The sequence below is a fragment of the Cimex lectularius genome, unplaced genomic scaffold (genome assembly GCF_000648675.2).
Source record: "Cimex lectularius strain Harlan isolate CLEC.00 unplaced genomic scaffold, Clec_2.1 scaffold83, whole genome shotgun sequence".
NCBI classification, from domain to species: Eukaryota; Metazoa; Arthropoda; class Insecta; order Hemiptera; family Cimicidae; genus Cimex; species Cimex lectularius.
The window spans coordinates 541,578-561,287 of NW_019392748.1; positions in this window are offsets into that span (position 1 = coordinate 541,578).

Here is a 19,710-nt window from a genome sequence, read left to right on the forward strand (position 1 = left end):
GATACGTTTTAGATTTCACTGCACTCATTTTCCACTATTTAATAATAAACTTTGTATCGACGTAGTATCGCCATCAAGTTACAATTCAGAATGACTCCAATTCCTGCAGGCACAACATTTATATCGGCGTGAACGAAAGTCTCGAATGTTCCCGTCAAACGCGCCGCCCGAAACTAGACTGTACTGTCTCTCGTTGTTTCTAGACTAGACTGTACTGTCTACTAGTCTAGAAACAACGCGGCTTTTCTTTGACAAGTGCCGCGCGTTCCTTTGATAAAGCCACCTTTTGCCGCAAGCAGTGTTATTTTATTACGTAATACATTTTTGTAGTTTAGTTACCTACCTACTTATTAAAAATTTTTTTCTTCTCGAGATCTACTCAGAAAGCACTCGCGATCGACTGGTCGATCGCGATCGACCGTTTGAGCACCCCTGACGTAATCAGTATCTCACAAAACAAAAATCATCTGTCAATCCAATTTCGCTTATGGTCAAGATAGCATATTATTATAATTTTCTTTGAAGGTAGCACTCCGTTCTTTCTATAAAAACATAATAATAATTAAAAAGTTTCGCACTTGTAAAGAATTAAATAATTTCAAAAATTTTATCTTCACAACGTGTACACTGCCTAGGAGTTAAATGTCGTTATGTAAAAGATGTTAAATTAGTCATTATTAACTTTTTAATTGTTTCTGTTTTAGTTCATCTTTGAATTATTTTAGGTATTTTTGTTGAATTGTTTATTAACGTTAATAATTTCATTTTAAAGCTTGTGAACATAAATTGTAAATATTAATCTATACATGTTTAGGTGTCATAATTGACCGTACTGATTATTTCAATTAACTGAATGATCAATGCAAACATAAATAGAAATGAAAGCAGCATTTCTTAAATTTTACTATTATAGTTATTACCAATAAGGGTAAAAATGTAAAAGAATGGAGACTAATTGTATCATCCCAGACAAACAAACTATATAGCTTTGTTTAAATTATTTATTCTAACAACAATGTTACAAATCAAATGGTACACAATTTATTTGATTGAGGGAAAAGTTGTGGGGCATACGACCCCTTGATTTGACAGTTTGTACTTTTCTTTCCCAATTGAATGTGTTTGTTTCATTTAGTGTTTATTTTTGTAATGTCGTTTGTGTGTGCCTTTTCTATATTGTTTTGTTGATTTGGTTTGTGTTGTAGCTGTTGCGTGCAATGGTTTTAGTGTTTGTAGTTGGTTTTTGTGTTTTTCTTGTTTTGCCTTCCTGTCATGTATTTTAATTCTGCCAATTCTGGTCGATTGAGGTGGTTTTCGTGGGCTTGTATGATTTTTTCGGTTGCTGTTTGTTTTCTGTGTAAGCACAAGATGGGTTTAACTTAACTTATATTCCCCCTTATTTTTTGTTATTTAGGCGTTTTTGAGAAGAACCGAGACACGTAAAGTTTTATTTTTTTTCTACTTTCTCATGCACTGTAATGTTTCATCTAACCCTCCAGATATGAATAGGGGCTTATCTATTTCAAGTGGAGTGTTAGCGATTTGATAAACGAAAACAAACCCCTTTTCAAAACGTATTTATTGATGAGTATCTTGCCATTTGAAATATCTAAACTCTGTTCGTATCCCGACTACTTGGAAAGTAGCATTGCAACTTTTTGGATCTTGAGAAACTAGACAAAAAATAAAAGCTTACGTGTCTCGAGGTTTTCCCTAAAACAAAACCTAAAAAAATATAGGGAGGAACAGAAGTTAAACTCAATTTATATGCCGAATTGTAGTTTGTTGTCAATTTTAGTAATTGTTGGGTCTAGTAAATTTATACTATTGTTGTTTTCTATTTCTCCCGTCAATTTTTTGTGTAAATGTTAAAATCTGTCTGTATGGATTTATTTAATCAAAAAAATTTTACTTTGCATTTGTTAAATATTTAAAAATATAATATTAATTCGTATAGGTTTAGTAGTAATTGACGTAATAATTATTTTACTTATCTTTTAAATAAATAATTTTGTTAATAATATATTTTACCCAATTGTTTCTTGGTTTTTCATTCAAAACGTAATTTTTTGGCATATATAATTATTGTTAAATAGTGCACCTGTTTTTGACATCATTGAAATGTGGCACTGAATGACAGGTGACCTGCGGGCGGATATTTTCTTTAATAAATCACCTTTATAGTATTTGCAGAACGGATGCGATTTAATACCCGTATGAGTGGTTTTCGACGTTAAACGTCTGCAGGCAGTCGGTCAATTAGAAAGACGTATTAATAGAATATAAATATAATGAGTTGGCTACCAGCATCTATTATTTTCGTAATAAAGGACATTTCAACAAGACGAAGGCACATGTTTCACCCGGTATTTAAGGATCTCACTTTTGTACAAATGTGGTGTCCCGTCTCATCCGGACGTTCCGTGTCACCCTTAATCACCGTGCGCAAGCACAAATTGATGCTGTGGAAATTAATTTCTCCAAAAGAGGAAGCGTCATTAAACGGCACCATCCTGGAAATAAATTAATTTACTCCGAGACACAGGATTTTATAATTGGCCGTTAAAGTCCATTTGTCGGGGCGGTTTTTATAATTTCACAGAGATTACAGTACGAGTATTTGTTATCATAACAGTGACATCGCTGTTGGCCCGTTAAATTAGTCCTGATTGTTATTGATGTCGCCCCCGGGGACATAAACCCATATTGAATTACTGCGTCAACACCGAATGCCGTTGACTAGGTCGACCGTCCGAGGAAAAAGAAATTGTGCCGTATGAGATAGACTAAATGAGAAATCGGTGTAAGCCGTATGGTGAGCCCCAGGCCGTGATTCCTTCCTTTATAATATGATAGCCGTGATGGTCAGTCACTGTAATATAACAGGAAACATATCTCGGTATAAATAGCAGGTGTACGGGAAGTGTCCTTTTGTTATTATCATAATGGTACAATACCCTTTCTCATAAGCACACCTGCCCCTTTTAAACTGCTTCCTTAAATTACAAAATAACTTTGCGTAAAAATGATTATTGGCACGGTATTTTGTCCTTGAGATCTACAGGTGATGTACTCTCGCATCTTCAATCCGCGAGTTTTGTACACCACACTAACTTTTTGCGTCCTTGATTCGGATTGCTCCTACGAAGTGTTTTCGTATTTCTAATAACATTAATAAAGTAAAATATGTTAACATCTGCGACTTGTGTTACCTTGATCTTCCCTTATCACCTAGTCGGCCTATTATTTGGAATTTTAATGTAACATGCTTTCCTGCATTTTACGTTCTTCAGTGGTTATTCTGTTAAGTGCTGTTAATCGTGTCTTTTGACCGAGAAAATAATACACAGGCTAACAATGAACAACAGATACAAAAAAAAGAGAACAGAAAGACCAGAATAATCAGATCCGACCAGACTAAAAATTCAAACTCCGCTCAATTGTTCAAGTTCCATAACAGTTATGTATGCCCAATATGTTTTTCAAATTCTACAAGAATATAAAAAGAACACGATTGATATAAAAGCACACAGACCGACTACTGAAGATGAAGAGATGGTAAAACAGACCACCATCAAGATACTGGTTCATTTATTTCAGCCATACTATTGAGAAAATAACACGCAACTACCGATTTCCCCCCAATACGTATTATAGAAAAAACTTGCGATACTCGGATACGACCAAACTATCGCACGAACAAGCGAAAGTAGGCAAACCAAGATGTCGGACGTCCAACTTATTCCATAGCGCTACAGCCCTGATATGATCTTGACCTCCAAAAACATTTTCTGACATTCCTTCCAATCTGCTGCCTCTCTCCTCCACTGCCGAACATTTAGCTTTTGTTTATCGTTCTCTACATTTTATTAACCACTGCAACCTTGTTCGATCTTTAGATCTCTTACCTCAGGGATTCTCTCTCCACGCTATACGAGGAGCATCCTGTACATGTGGCCCAACCAGCAAAGTCTGCACTTTTTTCAGTACCTTTTCTCGTAGAACTTTCTCAGTTCTGCATTCTTAGGGGTGAATGCCGTTTTCCATCACCGGCCCAAAAATTACCCGTAAAATTTTTCTCTCTCAGTAGTGTACTCTTTTTTCCTCTGCTACGGTGAGTGTCCACGTTTCAATCCGGCCGTATGTGACTACTGGCCTCAGAATCGTCTGATAAATGGTTGCGTTGGTTGTTCTGGCCAATTTATTTCGGAATGTCTTCGTTAATATTCATAAGCGTCTAATTTCTGCTGCTTAGCTATTACTTATTCGTGTACCAATTCCGTTTTGAAGTATGAATATTTTCCAAGCTACCTAAAAGCGTTCAAACGTTCAAACCGATTACAATTAATTAAGGTTTTTAGTTGAGATGAAAAAAAGTTAATGGCACCAGCGGGATTCGAACCCACGATCTTCGGCTAGATACGCCGCTGCTCTACCACCTGAGCTATCGTGACCTCGATCCACTTGGACATCAACTCCCCATCTCAACCCCTTATGAGTTTTCGTTCCTTTATAATTGTAATGTATTAATTGGTCAAGCGGACCACGAAATTAGTGAATTTAATGAATTAACTGAAGTACACTTCACTAAAGCTCTCCGTCGCCATTTCATTTATCGTCGAGAATCAAATCCGATTACACGACATTTGAAAAATGGCAAAAAGGAGGGAAAATTAATCTACCACCGCTGCAACTCTCTCTGTCATTAATACCGTCATATTTTACACAAGCTATTAAGATGCAATATTCCACGATAATTTGACCATTTCTTTCCGTTTCAGTTTTTATAGATGGAGCAGATTAAGGTGGTTGCCCACTGCTTCCAGAATTTCTCTCGCGGCTACACTTCAGAATCATGTTCTTCCTGGAGCCTCTAACAGGCATTTTTTAGGATCTCAATGCATATGCTTTCCAGCCCTGGACTTTCTTCATTCTTACTTAGGTTTGGAAACCGTGTGATTGTTAATGAACATTTTAACACTTGCTGTAAACTTCTACAGCCTCAGTTGTATACAGTGTGATAATGGCTTCCAAAGTATGAAGTAAAAATTATAGCTTCAAACTTATTGAAAGGAATTACCAGAAAAATCTTCATTAGCCTCCAAGGGACAAGGGATTCCAGTTTGTTTACAATATGAAAAGTAAGAAATTTACTTTGTTTTGATTATAGGCCTGAAGCTTATCTAATTAAGCCCCATCCTCCCGGACGCGGTTGAAACGTGAGTCGTGTCCAGGGCAAAGCGGCTCAGTCATGGATAACGACATTATCCGGGGCGGAGGAGGGTTTTAATGAAATTCGTCCCCAAGGGAAAATGACTAATTAGCCGGGTTAAAAGGACGTTTCCGGTGAGGATCGTCCAGAAACTTTGTCCGGTATTTTTTCCTACTTTGAGGGCCCGATACAAGGAAATAACTCGATTTGAGTCAATTGTTTGATGTATAAACTTCTTCCCTTATGGATAGGTTTTTCAAAAAACAGATTTTTTACAAATCAAACAATACGATTATCTCAATCAAATAAACACATGTTTCATTGTGGAAAATAATAGTTCTTGCTTCAGTTTCAAGGGCTTATCAATTAAATCATTATTCAATATTATGACACATTATTAAATGAACACATTTGGTGCAACGAAAAAACACACATTTGAATTCAAAGGTGGACGAACCTCCTTCCGACAAAACGTTTTATTGAGATACAATAATACAAGCTGGCTTTTATCTATTATCGAAACCAGTTAACCAACCTTGGTCCTGCTGACACGTTCACACGAACCTAAGATGTAAAATCGCCTTGGTGAAAGACTAAGTTCACTCGGGAACAATATTCACCAAACAGTACATGTTTTCATAAATTATCATGTGGGAATAACTATTTATTTATAATTCAGTACTGATTATCGACCTATATCATGCGGCTTTTTTTCGGATCACGAATGTGATCCAAAATTCAACATGTTTTGCACTACTGCCGGGATATCGGTTTATCATGATTTCTTCAGGATGCCTGTACTTACATACTTACACATTAATATTTATTATTTCATTATTGCATTTTCAACAGATAGGCATAAGGTGGCCGCATGGCCTACCTCGACCTGTGTAGATCTATTGTCTATTGCGCTCCTCTATTTTTTATAAATCATCGACCAGCTTTCAAGTTGTTAGTCACCGTCCGTAGCCTTGTAATGGTAGCTTAGTGTATGGACTTGCTTGCGGCTTTTCCGCTCCCGGTTGCAAGAATCCCCTCACAAAAACCGGAGGAAGCCACAAGCCTTCTACACCTCGACCTGAGTAGATCAGACTTTTATAACTCACTGGCCAGCTTCAAGTTGTTAATCAACCTCCATAGCCTTGCCAGGGCTCCTTACTGTAGGATCTTGATTGTGGTTTTTCCTGTCCTAGTTACAAGAATCTGCACCTACATAGACTTCACAAAACAATCAAATGTGTTTCTCGGTCTCCTCTTTTTTTAGTTTAGTCTTTATTAATATATCTACACAGTATTTCTTCTGTCAGTAATCCTACTCGGTGTATATGCCTTCTTAGGCGGCAGTGCCCTGTCAGGAGTCCAATCAGAACCTGGTCAGAAGTCAACCTGGTTATGTTCCTGTGATTCTTTTGTAAGTCTTGAGGATGGTTTTCCTATCAATTTCTTCGCGTGTCTCGTGTCTGGGGTGTTGCTCCACCAAGTCCTTTTTTGTGGTGTGATGTTACAGGGGGGTCGAGAATCTACATTGGCTTCTTTTTTGGCCAACATGTCAACCTTCTAATTTCCTCTATTGCCCGGATGCCCAGGGACGTGCCTGCCAGGGTCAGGTCATTGATTTCTTCTGCCAGGGCTTCGACACAGTATCGTACACGTTTTGCCTTCATCTTCATGCGGATGAGGCCTTAACTGCTGTCTGACTGTCTGAAAAGATGGCTACCTTCCTTCTAGCCTTCTTATTTCGCTAGAAAAGTGTTCAATTCCTATGATTTCAGACTAGGAAACTAAAACTTATTTAAACTTATTTTAGACACCCTGAAGACTCCCGCTCCCTTGTCACTATCCGTTTCTGAGCCGTTAGTATACCAGTAGTAATTGACCTTCAGAGGTATTCCTTTGGCCCAATCTTCCCAACCTGGCGTAAGTATTATGTACTTTTTGGTGCAGTTGTATTTGGAAGTAGTGGCATTGATTGGCATGCCTAGTCTGATATCTGCCCGTATCTCCTTCCTCAGCTGCCGTTGTAGATAATTGTTTATTTGTGAGCCGCTGCGCTGGCTTTTCCTTGAATTAGACTGGAGTTCTGGAAGGCAAGCTCGTCTTCGAATGTCCTTTTAACCTGTAAGGTCTTGGACCATGTCACCACCGGCCCACATGCCAACATTGATCTTATGACAGATGTAGAGATTTTCATTAATTAGGTGCTATGTCGGCTTTTAAACATGTTTACAGCTCACACACCAAAATTGCTGCATTAGCTTGGCAGTTGTTCAAAACTTGTTGAATTTTTGTCATCATCCCTTATCTCAAAAAGATTTAATTAATATGGTAAAAATCCAGTATTTGTTTATAATAGATGGATAGTTTTTAATAAATCCAATATTAATTTATCAAAATTATTTTAACGATTTATTTCCAATCAGAAACAGATGTCTGGTATCACAATTAATTAGACTAGAAGTGAATATTGTTTCGATAGAATTGGTTTTTTTCTTTTTAATAGCAATATTGCTGAGAAATACCATCCAATCATCTCCTCTGAGTGAAATCCGACCTGGAGCGTCACAGTGTATCCTCGTCATCACTGGGAATTGCATTGTTCAACCAACTTTCCCTAATCGCTAATCTTCTATTTTATCGTCTAATCACGAACAGTAATCCAAAGACTTATTCCATTGCTTACTTTTTCATACCGTCTTCTTTGTACAAAGTACACATATTTCGTTGGTTGCTAGGATTACTTTTTGGATAGTAACTATAGATGACGAGTATAAATTAAATATGAACAAAATAATCAATAATATCACCTAATAGGAAATTAATGAACTTATTATTAAAAAAACCAGCTACAGTGTGAAGTTAAGTGCTAAAATCTAGACTAAAAAAAAGAAATGAAAGCTTGTTTATTATGCTCTGGAAAATATTCTCCCTTTAGAGAAAGTGCATAATTTTGACAATACATGTTATAAAAGGAGACAATCTATGGCATTACAAAAAAATTAGATTTAAATACAAATGATAATAAATAATAATAAATTAACAGAAAACAATAAAACAATGACAAATATAACTTAACTTAAAATATATATATAATAAAATTAAATAAAACAATAAATCAACAATAAATAAAAGAAATTTCAAAAACTGAATTCTTTAAAAGAAATGAAAAAAAACTTTAACATTCTACTATATTAACTAACATGAATTATTTACTCAGATAATTAACAGAAAAGTAGCGATTCTTTTTAAACTTATCTTGAACAGAAAATTTTTTGAAAACCGATGAAGTTTTCGTTTTTGACATTTATATGATGATCGGTATAATCTTTGCACACTGGGGCGAAGAAAATAATTTCGAAAAATATTTTGTAATTACGAAAGGGTGGATTAAAACGAATTGAATGGGATCTACGTGATTTATTCATGCATTTTAAATAAACCAAATTTCTTTACCTTTATAAACGAAAGGATAAGACGTACTTTCGACGTTTTGAAACGGAGGATATTAAATGTGAACTGTGAACATTGTGTTATATATATACATATAAATTAAAGGAGGTTCGTTGATGAGAAAATTTGTTTATTTACACTAAAGATAAAGCGGACACTGGAATTAAGCTCACGCAAAGCGAAGGTTTTGGTTGAATGTGATACCAGAAAAAAACAACCATTCAAAGCAGTTTTGACTATGTGTATGATGTCGAAGGCAACTAATGAACAATGTGTGGTGATTAGTGACCGTTAATCGATGATTATTCAGAAATCGTGAGATGCGGTCTGGTGTGATGTAGGTTCCAGAAAAACATTTTCTTTATCGTGCCAACGTTTCGATCTTTATTGAGATCATCTTCAGAGCCTGGGATTATAACAACTTTCAAATTGGAGCGCGTGTGCACCAGAATTCGCTTGATGCGCGGCGGCTCCGGCAGACGAGGAACGCGTGGCGTCCTGAAAGGTTGCTTCTCGCCTTTGCGGTTTTGCGCTCTCGCCTTTTTCCCCGGGACGACAAAATATATACATTTCTGGATTCAACGGCCTTTTTTCTGGACAGAGGAGATCTTTCTGGCATATCGGACTGGGCAACCGGCTTCGATTGAGTTCGACAGCTATTTACCTTCGACTTTCATCGAGCTGCACTGGCGGGGTAATCACTTGTCCCAAGAGCATTTTATTTTTATTATTTTATTTCTGTCAATTGATTTTCTTTATTGTTGCTGGCACAATATCATTAATTTTAATTGAAGAAAAAGTATTGGTTTAGTATTTTTAATTTTAAAAAAAGGGTTTAATCGGTATTATTCATTTTAAATATAGAAAAGGTATTTATTTTGTATTATTTATTTTTAATTTAAAAAAGGAATTTATTCTGAATTATTCATTTTAATTTTTTTTTAAATAGAAAAAAGGTATTTATTTGTATTTTTTTGCTGTGGTTTATTTTTTATTTTTTCTCACAAGGTCTAAAACAACTGTCCTGATCCCAACATTCAATTATATTACAAAAAAAATTATATATTACAAAAGAATTATATATACAAACATTGTTTACATTTAAAAAATACATGTAGGATGTGGAAAAAAGTGAATTTATACAATGCAAAATATATTTTTTATATTCAATCAAAGTATTTCTTCTCACTCAAAATGTTTGTTTTCTGTGTAATTGTGCCATTCTTGCGTGTCGTGTTGAAAGTGAGATATTGCTGTTAGAGATGTAAACATAAAACAGCAATATCTCACTGGCACTCTAAACACAACGATATCATGTTGTAGATTCTGAAAACAATTATTTGCTATGTCGGAATTTGGTTTGACCCAACGGTTAAAACAATACGTATAAGAGGGAGTGTAGTCCTTACACTGGAGGGAGGATCTTTGCAAATTAAAAATTATAAATGTCTGAGTGGCTAATTGAATGAAATATCAAATGACTCAAAAATCACTTTGAATTTTTTCTTTATAGTTTTTTAAAAATACTTTTTACCTACGCTAAGTTTTCTAATAGGCAGATTGATTTACTATAGACCACTTTCAGTCTGCGGGGCATTTTTATCAATTCGTGAACCGAATATTTCCGATTCCTCTCTGTAGTTATAAAGTCGAAAAAGCCCTGTCCCGACTGAAACCCGTCATCGAGGAATTCGATAAATGTTTAGATTTTCGAGCAGGTGATGAAATTTGTGATCCTAACTCTCTTAAGGGTAACGAGGGCAAATAGGGCCGATTTTAAGTTAAAAACGTTTCAATCCTGAAAAATAAGATGAAGAATGTTTGGAAATTCTGATTTTGGAAAATAGAAGAAACATTTTATTCTTTTCTCTCACTCTCTCTCTCTCTCTTTCTTTCTTTCTTTCTTTCTGTACTATCTCTTTATCTCTCTTCATTATTAAAATTCCTATTTTACTACCATCGAAGTTCCTTCTTTTCTCCCCACAGTCTTTCCTTCCATACAGCCTATCTTCCTTGTACGTGTGAAATTCTAAGTTGAAATAAAAGTTCCATTTCATTAGGAGTAGTTTCCTCGTATCGCATATCAACCCCAGTATCCCAGTTCTCATCTTAAATAACATCAGTTAATTTTTTTTTCTTGCAGTCTCATGTCCGTTCACAGGTGGGCGAGTGCTTGGGGAACTGGCGGTCAGGCTTCCTCTAATGGGTGATTATAAGTTGTAATGTAAGACGCAGTCGGTAATAGGTGGGTGGCTAACCCACCTGGAGACCGCCACGAGTATTGTTTACCGGAAGTGTGAAGTATAACTTCCGGCTCCCATTCTCTCACGGCGCTCTTTCCTCTCTGGATATCCGCGAACTGAATTTCAGGATTCGATTTCTGCACGGCCGGCCTTGCTTCGATTTTGTAGTTTGAGATACGGCACCATTTTTGGACGCCCTTATCAATTTATAAAAACTTCATTCAAGGTTGTCAAAAGTTCTAATTACCTTGCTTCAAAATATTATTTTTGATCTTATTTTGACGTTCAAATTGCTTTATCAGACATAGCAAATTACAAAAAAAAAATTTCTACGGTTTACTCAAAATAGGAAACAACTTGAACACTTGCCTCTTATTCTGAGTCCTTGCAATTCGTTATCTTCTAGCTCTCGTGGGTTTCTGCCATACTACAGAAACAAATCCCTTTCTCTAATTTGAAGAGAGAGGAGAGAAAAAGAAAGATAGTGAGAAGGAGGAGAAAAAGGTTGTGAGTGAGAAGCAGAGAGAAGAAAATGGGAGAGAGAAAGGAGGAGGGAAAGGGATTAAGAAATTACCGGGGAGGGAAGGAAAGAGAGAGAGAGAGAGAGAGAGAGAGAGAGAGAGAGAGAGAAAGGGAGTGAAGAAGAAAGACAGACAAAAGAGAACGAGAAACAAAAGCAAAAAGGATAGGACAGTTAGAGAAAGAGATGACAAAAAGATAAAGAGAGATAGAAAATGTGGGAAAGGGGCAAAGACAGACCGACAGAACACAAAAAAGAATGAAAGAGAAGAAAAAGAGAGAGAAAATAGCTACATTAAAAAGTGTGAAAGAGGGAAGGAGCAATTTAGTTGAGGGAGAGCGTGAGTGAAGTGCAAGTGGAATGATGCGTAGGAAGAAATATAAAAAAACTGAACGGATGTTGTTTAAGATCAGAACTGGATACTGGGGTTGATATGAGATATCGTAATGAAAGGGAACTTTTATTTCCACTTAGAATTTTAGACCTACAATGGAGAGCAGGGAAATGGGCTGTAGGAAGGAAAGACTGTGGGGAGAAAAGAAGGAACTTCGATTAGAAAAAGAAAGTAGTAAAATAGGAAGTTGAATAGTGAGGAGAAATAAAGAGACAGTAGAGAGAAGAGAGTGAGAAAGAGAAAGGGAGAGGTCAAAGGGAATGAAAGGTAATGAAAGAAAAAGACAGACAAAAGAGAACGAGAAACAAAACTCAAAAGTGTAGGAAAGTTAGAGAAAGAGATGACAAAAAGATAAAGAGAGATAGAAAATGTGGAATTGAGAAAGACCGACAGAACACAAAAAAAGAATAGGAAAGAGAAGAAAAAGAAAGCGAAAAAGAAAATGAGAGAAAATTGCCACCTTAAAAGAAATGTTTCAGAGGGAAGGAGCAATTTAGTCGTGGGAGAAAGTGAGAATTAGTGAGTGAAATGCAATAGAGATGTAAAGACAGAAAGATTTTTAAAAAACTGTAGTTTCGATAGATAATAATGTAGATAATAAATCATGTGATAACCCAGAGTAATAAACGGATTATCATTAAATTTAAATCTCTGATTAAGACACACTTAATTCTGTTGTAATTTTTATCTGTTTTTAATATAATCCGACCTTTTAGCCAACTTTTTACTCAAATTAAATCTGTTTATTCATTGTTTAACTCTATGTTTATTACTATGCGTTTTCCCTGTGAAACGTTGGCGTAATATGATACAAAACTCGCTTGTCGTGAGTTGTCTGCCTTACTCGATATCAAATCCTTATTTTTATTATTATACGACAAAAATAACAGACAACTCATGAAACCCAAGAGTCTTAACAGACAAAATCTAGCATGCGTCCGATTCTTATGAACAATTTTTAAAAGGATAAAAATGCCGTTTTTATTGAAATCAGATAGAGACTAACCGGTTATCGGTTTTGTCCGATGTGGGATTCCGATCGAAAATTAAATAAATAATGGGCCAGCCGAGAGACCGGAAAGGGAATATGATCGTTCTGAACTTTTTCAGAATCCCACGAGATACTAAAAAAATGACCAAGGGCGACCGGTCGGCCAGGTGACACAACTAGTTAAAAAATATGGAATTTATTTTTAATTGGCCCGAATTTTTAGATACTTTCAAATTATAATGTAGATGCATGTCGAGAAAGAAAGCCATGTTATAGTGATGGAGGAGGTTTTATAAAGGAAATAAAGAATCTTAATAATTCAGTCTGTACTATATCTATATAGACTGAAGGGTGAGTAGGTCACCCTAACCGTTCCGAATCTATATTTCATCAAATTCCACCTTTGTACCCACTTCGGTTATGTTGATTTTTGCAAAATACCGGAATGTCTGACTGCTAGAAACAGATTTTTTGTGTAGCGGTCGTCATAAACTTTGACAATTCGACCAACCTATTATCATCGTGGTGAGCTATAAATTATTATTCTTCTAAAGAAAAAGTTAACTTGTTTCTAACTTTTCCACAAATGCCGTAAAAGTCGCGATGCAATTAAAAAAAGAACCATAAATTTCTTAGATTTTTATCTATGAATAACAAGTTTGTTTACTTAAATTATAGAACAAGTTTTCAAATAAACATGTAACTACGGTCGAGTCTTTATTTTTCAAATTTTTATACATTGTACGTCTACAAGTGAGGAATAAGTAAATAAAATGACAAGGAAAACGGCTAGGGCCATTAAACATCTTTATGGTAGTATTAACATTAAAATTTTAAATTAAATTTTGGCATTTTTGTAACCACAGTGGAGAAATAATTTTTAAAATATAATTTTTATTATTTCTTATTATTATTTAATAAATATTTTAATTTTATTTGAAGTCTATACAAATTATTGTATATTACGAATGTAATAATAATATGTTTTTCACACAGTCCATGAGAAACCAGCCAATGCTGGCATCTGTATAGAGATTAAGGTGCTAGGAGGTCTCGAGGCCATCGTCGACTAGAATATGTAGAGTGGGATTGACCAAAAAAAGGGTGAGGATGGATATAGAGTTTGGTGTGAAATTATTGGAACAAGGAATGGATCGGATCAGTTGGTTGACAAGAGGAATGTTTAGGTCGTTGTGGATAGTGACGTAGTAAGTAACTTTGACAATTTGTCTGAGGGCTGTTGAGGAAAGATTATATGCGATAAATCTAAAATCACAGTTACACTACGCATATAGTAAAGTATGTATCGTTTTGACCGGCCTAGAAGTCTTCGTAGTATTGCAAGTGTTCTAAGATTCTCTTAAGTACTATGTGTGGATTCCACGTGGATTTGATAAGGTCTGGCATCGAGACATGCTTCTTAAGTTAAACGCTTCTTACCTACTCCTTATTACCTTATCTTGAAATATCTATGTAACCGACCGATGCTTTAGCGTGAGGTGTAACTACGAGTTGTTGGAAGTCAGACTGCAAGCGTCCCGCAAGGGAGTAGTCCTTCTTTTATATCACTTATACTGCTAACCTACCTTGTATATCATCACCACCTAAGAGGACGATACCTCAATTTTGTCGGGTAACTCGAATCCTATTCAGCTACCTCCAATATACAAGAATATCTTGAAAAAATCAAATTATAGGGCAAAAGGTGGCAAGATAAATCTTGCCTTCAACTGTACATCAACATCTAGGACCAAGCGATTTCCACTCAAGTCAGACCATTAGACACACACACACACCTAGAATGCCGTGGAATCCACACATAGTCCTTAAGAGACAGCATCTTCCGAACACTTGGCGTACAGCACGTTTTGACAACAGACAGTCAAGTCTAGGGAGTGCATTCATAAAAATGTGTGGTGTTTAGTGACGGTTAGTTAATTCGGAAATCGTGAGATCACCTTCAGAGCTCTCAATAAAGATCGAAACGTTGGCACGATAAAGAAAATGTTTGTCTAAAACCTACGTCACACCAGACCGCATCTCACGATCTCAGAATAATCATTCATAAAAATATTGAACAAGGATGGCCCCAACACTGATACTTGTGGGACCTTTGCGTCAATTTTGTAAGGTGGCGAAGAAAATGTGTTCTAATATTTTAAATAGTTGTGCCTGATGATGTAGGATGGAAAATTTTATCTTATGAGCCTGTAGCCAATGGATTGGTGCTAGTCTGTACCAAAAGCTTTAAATACCGAGTAATTGAGAGGTATGCTTAGCTCTAGACTAAACCCAAGTGACACTCATATGTTGGAATGTAAGTGATGAGTTATACGAATTCTTATTCCTTCGCCTGTCAGGCGAGTTTCGGTATGGTACACTGACCAACCAGTCAAATTGGAAAAAGGACGAATCGCGTTTCAGAGACCAAAACAGCGCGAATAAATCAGACCAAAATGATACGAAACGATCAACTTGAGGTGACCAACGTGAGGTATTCAACTAAAGTGGAATGCGCTACGATACGGGCTGAATAAATGGCGATTAGACGTCTACTCAATGCAGTATAACTATTGAACCAGTCTGATCGGGGAAATAAAGATGCCAAAGATCATCAATAAAAGACTGCAAGTTAGCAGACATTTACGCACTCAAAAGGAAAAGTAACAGCCAAAATACCGACAGCAGCTGTGACCGGTTGTCAACTCCCAAAGAAATGTGTGAATATACCAGTTATGCAAATTGTTTATAGACTGTCGGCTCTACTCCACTAATATGCCAGAGGTTTTACAAGAAACCTGTATGGTGTACTTCTTCTAACAAATATACCTTTTTTTAAATAAAATAAATCAATCGCCGTAATGGCGTACATGCATTATCACCATTAACCATATCGATCAGCATAATTTTTCAATTATTATTACAAGATTTTTTGTTTATTAATTTTTTATTAATTTTTATTTTATTTTATTTTTTTGGGGGGGAGGGGTTAGGATGGACAAACTACATTGGTCAAGCCTCAATTATTTTTTTTCCTGTTATTATCTCTCGTGTAACTCTCTCTCTCACTCTCTCTCTCTCTCACTCTCTCTCTCTCTCTCTCTCTCTCTCTCTCTCTCTTTCTCTCTCTGCCTCTCTCTCTATCTATCGGTCTGTCTGTCTGTCTCTTTCTTTTTCCTATTGCCTATTTCCTATGCCTCTGTACTTTAAACCCTTGTCAATTGTGAATAAAATAACACAAATACAAATACACAGCAAGAACATAAACTTTGTTGGTTTGGTTAGCTGTCACACTACCCCAAAGTATTCGACATTGCTCGGGACAATTAGGGATAAGCCCTTCATTCGCGCTAATAAATTACTCTCACACATCACAATTTATTCTCACCACTCCAGGGTACTAATTTCCTCGGAGTAATTGGGAAAAGCCCCCAGTATTCACGTTAATAAATTGCATATCCCTGAGAACTCGACAATTACTGTTGCATGGTAAAATTATAATTGTAGTTTTTATTAAATTGTGTTCTTTAGTTAAATTAATTTTAAAAGTTAACAAAATAATCAACATTTTTGCAAAATATGGTTATTTTGAGCTGTTCTCGGCCAGTTTAAGGACCTAGCTCTAATTGATTATAACTTTGAGGTTGTACTATTGAATACATTATGAAAAATAGTTTATTGATAAATACAACTAGCAACCTTAGACATACCACTTCATTCCGTTTTCTTTCTTTCTGGTCTGGTTTGTATACTTTTATTTATATATCCATTTATTTATTTTTAGAAAACAAAACGATACTACGAGAAGCACAAGTTCTTGAAATCATGTTCGTCTATTTTAGATCTATTTAGCAAAATGTATACTAAATGACAAAATGGTGCTTTATGGTGACCGTTTTTCATGGTTTGTTTCTTCAGTTTCGCATCTTCCGTGGTTGGTCTGTGTGCTATTTTATAAGTTGTACTCTTTCCGAAATACAAACAACTGATGACTATAGAATACGTACAAGATCCAGCGCCAATAGGTAAACCAGGATGGCAGGATTCGATGAAACACAATATTCCACAAAAAAGTTAAGATGTAAATGCAACACAACTAGTGAATTATTGGATAAGTCCTGTAAATTATTGAGTAAACCCAGTAAAATGTTGGGAAAATTCAAAGAATTATTGGAAACGGTAGTGAATATTGGATAAACCGAGAGATTTATTAAGTAAATTCAATAAATCGTGGGGAAAATACAATGAATTATTGGGTAAACCCAGTAAATTACTCAGTAAATCCAGTAAATTGTTGAGAAATTTCAGTGAATTATTGGATAAGTCTAGTGAATAATTATTGAGCAGGTAAAGTGAATTATTCGTTAAACTCAGGAAAGTAGTAAATAAATTCATTAAATTGTTGGAAAAATTCAGTAAATTAGTGATAAGTCCAGTGAAATATTGGGAAGGTAAAATGAATTATTATTCGGTATACCCAGTGAAACATTGAATAAATCCGATAAAGTATATCCACCGAATTATTGCAAAAGTGTAATAAATTGTTTTATAAACCTAGTGAATTACTGAATAAATCCAGTAAATTGTTATGTAATTGAAGCCAAGTATTAATGGATAAATTTAGTGAATTGTTGGATAAATTCAACGAATCATTGGATAAATCCAGAGAATTATTGAGAAAGTCCATTGAATTAACAAATACACCTAGTGAATTATTAAATAAATATAAATAAAATTGTTCACAAAATCTCTGTCAAATTATGGAATTGTAGTTTAATTTTGGGAAATAATATTTCCGAGTTAAACAAAAGAGATATGGAATCACAATTGCACTGTTTTTAAACAAATTTCCTAAAACGAGGAAGACGCGTTGAAGATAATTGGCATTAGATATTTTGTAATCTAGACGGTAATGGAATAAAACTTGAAGGGCGAGAATTGTGATCTGTGAGGGGCCGCAGTCAGAGATATGCATCTGGAATGATGTTATATATCTCAGACTACCCATCTTAGATTCCTCCTTGTGTGAAGTCAACTGCCAGTTTAGCGATGCCAACTCGTTTTAAACGTTGCTTCAATTCCACGCCATCATTAACTTCGAAAGGTATTCAAATGGGTATTTCTATATGGGATGTATTTTTAATTTCCCTACCTGTCTTTGCATAGCGCTAGGGGACGTTTCTGACCTTCGTTCAATCCTCGAATGACAGTGAACTTGTGTAGAACTATTTCTGCCACCGTTTTGGCGCCAATAATTGGATGTTGTGGAAGCTGCGCTGATAATTATTAACGAATCTTTTATTAAAACAGATCACATGTATACAGTGATTAGAGATTGCGAACGTTTAACTTTATGTGTAGAGATTAGTGACCGTTAATCGATAGTTATTCAGATATCGTGAGATGCGGTCGGGTGTGATATAGGTTTCAGAAAAACATTTTCTTTATCGTGCCAAAGTTTCGATCTTTTATTGAGATCATCTTCAGGGCCTGGGATTTACAAACAATATTTACATTTAACAAATACATTTAGGATGTGGAAAAGAGAATTTATACAATGCAAAATATATTTTATATTCAAACAAAGTATTTCTACTCATTCAAAGTGTAGGTGAGTAGAAATAGTTTGTTTGAATATAAAATATATTTTGCATTGTATAAATTCACTTTTCCACATCCTAAATGTATTTGTTAAATGTAAACATTGTTTGTAAATCCCAGGCCCTGAAGATGATCTCAATAAAAGATCGAAACGTTGGCACGATAAAGAAAATGTTTTTCTGAAACCTACATCACACCCGACCGCATCTCACGATATGTGAATAACTAGTTTAACTTTATGTCATTATGTGTGATGATTAGTGACCGTTAATCGATAATTATTCAAAAATGACCACCAGACCGCATCTCACGATTTTTGAATAATTAATTTATGTCAGTATATTAAATGGTGATAATTTAAAATTGTAAAGTTGTAAGTAACTTTGGTTTCATATTGTCACTTCACTCATTTTCTGTAACAAAAACCTGTTTTTTTGTACATTTCCTTGTTATATTTTTTTTAATTGTAATTAATACCAATGTTAAAAAAAGAAATTTTAATTTCTAATTCGATATAATTTTTTTTAAAGCTTAATATTGTATATTATTTTTGTTTTTATTTTTTCAAACAAAGAATTTCGGCAACATAATAAACCATATATTTATGTCTTTTTAAAAGTGAATAATCCTGGGTATTTCTCAAACTAGGGTTAGTGCAGTAAATTATAGGGTAAATCCACAGAACTGTTAGACAGGTCAAGTGAATTTTGAGGAAAAAGAGAGAGAGAGTACTATCTGACAAACGTAAATTATTGTGTGCACTGTTGGATAAATTCAGCGATTTGTTGCGTTAATTCAATAAATTATTTGATAGGTTTAGTGAATTTTTTTCTTAAACCTTGTAAATTATTAAGCAAATTCGGTAAATTATTGAGTAAATTCAGTGAATTTTTGTTGGATGTAACTTATCGGGCAAGCCCAGTGAATGAATTATTTGGTAAATCCATAAAACTATTGGGTAATCCTAGGGAATAATTTGCATAGTTAACATTATTGATCTAATATACACTGTACGTTAAACCTCTTATTTCTCACACTTTTTATCTTCTCTCGCTCTCTCTCTTTCTTTCTATCTATCTATTTATCTATCTATCTACCTATCTATATGTCTATTTGTACTGTCATTTCACTCTGATCTTTTTCTCTCAATGGCCTTTCCTTTATCACCTCTTTTCTTCTTTCTTTTCCCATACCACCTCTTCTTCTTTTTTTTTTTTTTTTTTTTTTTTTTGTATACAAGTAGTGATCAGTGTTTTGAAACAATCGAGAAAGGAGTTGTCCCGCAGAAATTATTGAGAGATT